The sequence below is a fragment of the Hordeum vulgare genome, chromosome 1H, assembly GCF_904849725.1.
Source record: "Hordeum vulgare subsp. vulgare chromosome 1H, MorexV3_pseudomolecules_assembly, whole genome shotgun sequence".
Lineage (NCBI taxonomy): Eukaryota > Viridiplantae > Streptophyta > Magnoliopsida > Poales > Poaceae > Hordeum > Hordeum vulgare.
In genome coordinates this window covers 488,320,321-488,325,698 of record NC_058518.1, presented here as the reverse complement: position 1 = coordinate 488,325,698, position 5,378 = coordinate 488,320,321, and positions in this window count along the sequence as shown.

Below are 5,378 nucleotides of genomic sequence, written 5' to 3'. Positions count from 1 at the left end.
TGGCCCCGATGAATTAAAAACAGCCTTCATCACCCCATTCGGGTGCTTCTGCTACATCACTATGCCATTTGGTTTGAAGAATGCAGGAGCGACCTTTATGCGCATGATCCAAAAATGCCTCCTTGACCAGATCGGTCGAAATGTGGAGGCGTATATGGATGATATCGTAGTCAAGTCACGCAAAGGTTCCGACCTGTTGACTGACTTGGCAGAAACATTCGCCAACCTGCGTAGGTATGATATCAAGCTCAACCCAGCCAAGTGTTCATTCGGTGTTCCCAGCGGAAAGTTACTCAGTTTCTTCGTTTCCGAACGAGGAATCGACGTCAACCCCGAAAAGATCGGGACCATCGTCCGAATGGAGCGGCCGGTCAGAATACACGATGTTCAAAGGCTCACAGGTTGCCTAGCGGCTTTGAGCAGGTTTATCAGTCGACTCGGCGAGAAGGCACTTCCTCTGTACCGACTCATGAAGAAATCAGATACTTTCGAGTGGACAGATGAAGCCGAAATCGCATTCGACGACCTCAAAGTCCTACTTTCCACCCAGCCGGTTCTTAGTGCCCCGCTCAGTAAAGAACCCCTTCTTCTGTACATCGCGGCTACAAATCAAGTCGTCAGCACTGTTCTCACAGTCGAACGCGAAGAAGAAGGCAAAGCATACAAGGTTCAGCGGCCAGTGTATTATGTCTCTGAAGTCCTGACTCCTTCCAAGCAGAGGTATCCCCACTATCAAAAACTTATCTACGGGATTTACATGACTCCGAAGAAGGTGGCTCATTATTTCCAAGACCACTCGGTGTCTGTCGTTTCTGACGCATCGGGCCGAGTAGCGAAGTGGGCGATGGAGATATTATACTGCGATATCAAGTTCGAGGCCAAGAAAGCTATAAAGTCTCAAGCTCTAGCTGACTTCATAACAGAATGGGTAGAACAAAAGCAACCGACCCACATCTACTCGGCTCATTGGACAATGTTCTTCGATGGGTCCAAGATGTTGAATGACTCCGGCGCTGGTGTTGTGATCATATCGCCAAAGGGTGACAAACTCAAGTATGTGTTGCAGATACACTTCGATTCCTCCAACAATGAGGCAGAGTATGAGGCTCTCCTTTATGGATTGTGCATGGCCATCGCACTCGGCGTCCGTCGCCTGATGGTCTACGGTGATTCAGATTTGGTAGTTAATCAAGTGATGAAGGAATGGGACGTGAGGAATCCCACCATGACCACATACTGCAATGCAGTGAGGAAGCTCGAGAAAAAGTTTGAAGGTGTGGAACTCCACCATGTTCCGCGACTGAAAAACCAAGCAGCTGATGAATTGGCGAAACTTGGATCCACTCGGAGAGCAGTCCCGAGTGACGTCTGCCTCGAGCACCTTCACCTTCCCCCAGTTAAAGAAGATCCTTTCATAGAAGAACCAGTACAACCAAAGAGCTCGACAGATCCGACTGAGGTCGAAGTCCCTATTGTGGTTGATTTGATCATGGAGATTCTTGCCATCACCCCCGATTGGACTGTGCCGTTCATTGCATACATCCTGAGGCAAGAATTACCATAAGACGAAGTCCAAGCCAGACAGATCGTCCGCAGGTCAAAGTCGTTCACTGTCATTGATGGCCAGTTGTACAAGGAAAGTGTTTCAGGCGTCCTTCAACGATGCATCTCCCCTGAGGAGGGACAGTTAATCCTGGAAGAAATTCACTCGGGAACCTGTGGTCATCACGCCTCCTCAAGGGCAATCGTCGCCAAAGCATTCAGAGCTGGCTTCTTCTGGTTGCAGGCGAATGAAATGGCGAAGGATATGGTCGACAGATGCGAAGGCTGTCAGTTCTACTCGAACAAATCCCACAAGCCAACGTCCGCGTTGAAGACAATCCCTCTTGTTTGGCTGTTTGCAGTGTGGGGATTAGATACAGTCGGTCCATTCAGGAGAGACCAAGGGGGATTCACACATCTGTTGGTGGCAGTCGACAAGTTCACAAAGTGGAGTGAAGCCAAGCCCATCAAGAAGCTCGACGCCCTTACATCCAACAAGTTTGTCACGGACATCATCTCCAGATTCGGGGTGCCGCATAGCATAATCACTGACAATGGCACAAACTTTGACTCGGACAGATTCAAAGGTTTCTGTACAGGCCAAGGTATCCGAGTGGATTTTGCATCTGTGGCGCATCCCCAAACAAACGGGCAAGCAGAGCGGGCGAATGGACTTATTCTGCAAGGTTTGAAGCCTCGACTCCTGCAAGAAGTGGGACATGCTGCCGGTGCATGGGTCACCGAACTGCCTTCGGTGCTGTGGGGTCTCCGCACAACCCCAAATAGATCTACAGGGCGATCCCCGTTCTTCCTCGTTTATGTAGCAGATGCGGTCTTTCCGAGTGATTTGCTTCACAACGCTCCACGAGTTGAACTCTTCTCCGAAGCTGAAGCAGAGCAAGCAAGGCAAGACGGAGTGGATCTTCTAGAGGAGGAGCGCGAGATGGCACTGACTCGCTCAACCATTTATCAACAAGATCTGCGGCGTTTTCACGCGCGACATGTCAGGAGTCGTACATTCCAAGCAGGCGACCTGGTGCTCCGAGTGGATCAGCAGAGACCTCACAAGTTGGCTCCCGCCTGGGAAGGACCCTTCATCATCTCCAAGGTGCTAAACAACGGAGCATATCGACTCTACAACCTCAACAGGGAAACGGGCGAGCCGCGAGCATGGAACGGAGATCTCCTAAAGCGCTTCTACATGTGACCGTCGACTGAAGCAATGTAAAGAACAAGTATCGTTGAAGTAATACAATGCAGGTTGAGTTTTTGCAGATTCAAAATTCTTCCACGGTCGCAGACTCCGGTCTCAAAAAAAAACTTAGCTCCGAGTGCGACCTTACGGTCGCGCTTTAAGACTTAGCTGCGATAACGAATCGCCTAAGTAAAAAAGCTTCCTTCGAGTGTATCTTAGAGATCCACTCGGAGGCTTAGCAGACCCTCATTAAAGCTCATGTAGATGTCAAGACAATTGACAATTACATGAGTAGCAACTCGCTCCGAGTGCGACCTTACGGTCGCGCTTTAAGACTTAGCTGCGATAACGAATCGCCTAAGTAAAGAACTCCCTTTGAGTGTATCCTAGAGATCCACTCGGAGGCTTAGCAGACCCTCATTGAGGCTCATGCAGATGTCAAGACAACTGACAATTACATGCTCCGCATGTTTGCCATTGACTTCTCCAAGAAACGCCAAACAAAAACCACGAGCCAAAATCGTGTCAACAATTCTTTGGCAAAGGAAGAGCAAAATATTCGGTTCCAATTAAAAGTTGGTTTAAGGATAGTCGGTTCGGTGTAGATCAAGCTTATCCACACCAAACCACGAATGTGACGGCCAACAACAGTGGCCAAATTTTGATACAAGTAACACTCGGCATACCGAGGTAAAAGTTTTCTCAAGCGTCGTCAGGGATGGCACTGGGACTGGCAGGCTCCACGAAAGTGTCGAGGTCGTTCCCGTCTGCGATGCGAGTGACGCTCTCAAGGAAGGTCTCCATGAAATCTTTGAATCGAAGCTTCTTGGTGTTGGCGAGCTGCAACACCTTCAGCTTCTCTTCGCGAGCCTCCTTGCAGTGCACTCGGACCAGCAACAACGCCACGTCCGCACCACAGCAAGCAGCAGACTTCTTCCACGCCTGCACTCGGTTCGAGACGTCCTCCAGCCGAGTCATCAACCCTTCCATCTCTTGCCGGGACTCGTCTTCGGGCCACAACTCCTTGTCGATTCGGCCGACGACCTCTCTCAGTCGACCTATGAAAGGTCCAACTTTGCCCAGGCGAATGTGCGCTCGGAGCATGTCTCGATTAGCGTCCTCGCCGAGTGGAACGTTCGGAATAACCGACTGCTCAACGTCAACTGCTTCAGCTTCAGCGTCCATACAAAAATCTGCAAAGACAAGACGAGCAGAAAGTAAGCGCAGAATGAAATACACAGTCAAGAAGCACTCGGAAAAACAAAACTTACCACCGAGAAGCGCAATCATCTTCCTGGCCCAGTCACTGACGTACTTCTCCTGTGCTATGCACCGCCTATTCATCACCTTCATCTGTCCCATCAGCTCGGTCCTTTGTTTCCCTATTTTCTCCATTTCGGCCACCAATGCCTTGTTCGCCTCACGGGACTCCTCCAAGGACTTCTCTCGTTCAGCCAGAGCACCCTTCACACCAGCCAAGTCATGAAGAGCTGCCTCCAGTTCCGCAGCAAGCTGAACCTTTTTAGCCTTCAGAGCGTTGTACGCTGATCCCATCTCGCAAGTCTTCTGCAAATCAGAGCCAAGAGAAGACCAGACAAATTCAACAAGGACAACAATAAAAGCTCGAAGTTCTTCAGACCCCTGCCGACGCAAGCAGTCGACAGCGGCCTCGGGGACTACACCCAGTGGGTTCACTAAGAGTGACTCCACTGCCATGAAGCTCAAACAGGTCTGCCCTATTGAGTTACATAACAAAAACAAGCCTAAGAGGCTACTACTACCCGACCTGAGTAAAATTACTCTCGGGGACTACTTCCAGCAGGTGCACTCGGAGTGCCCTCACCGATAACATTCCAACAGATTAGTTTTGATCTGATCAAGTTAAAGAAAATGTATATAAAGACAACTGCCGGTGCAAGCACTCGATAGAAGTCTCGGGGACTACACCCACTGGGTTCACTAAGAGTGAACCCACTGCAAAATAATCATACTGCATCCGAGTATATTGCTTAAACACCCAGTGGATTACAAGAGGAAAGTAAATACTTACTAGCCCACTTACTCGGATATCTTCCCGGAGTTCCAAGCTTCGCTTGTACACAGACGCGATGGAGTCGTACGCTCTCTTGGCATCACCCGCCATCAACTCCGCCTGCACCATGGCCCCCTTGGCAGCTCCCACCTGATCTTCCGGGAGGCGTTGGGCGTCGTACTGGACGGTCGACGGACCTGGCACCACAAGAGACTCCTTGGGCATCCCAAGTCCTGCTCCAGTCGACTCAGCAGCGATGAGCGCCGTTTCAGTCGACGGCATCGTCTCGGCTGGCGGCGCGTCCATGGCGGGAGTAGTAGCAGATGGAACAGCCTCAAGGACAGGCACCGCGGCTTGCTCGGACCTCTTCTGGTCCTCCTCCTCCACGTGAATCACCTCTGAAGGAAGCCTGACTGAACGACGTGAGACCACAGAAAAAGGCAAGATCAAAGACAAAATTCGCGAAACAATAATTTGGGCTCTCGGAGTCGTCACGGCGTACCTTGCTGGGATGTGGCAACGTTGTCTGTATCCATGGGATCGCCTTCCTGGCGTGGCGGAGAAGTGGAGGAAGTAGCAGCTCTGTCGAGTAAAATCCACTTGACCAAT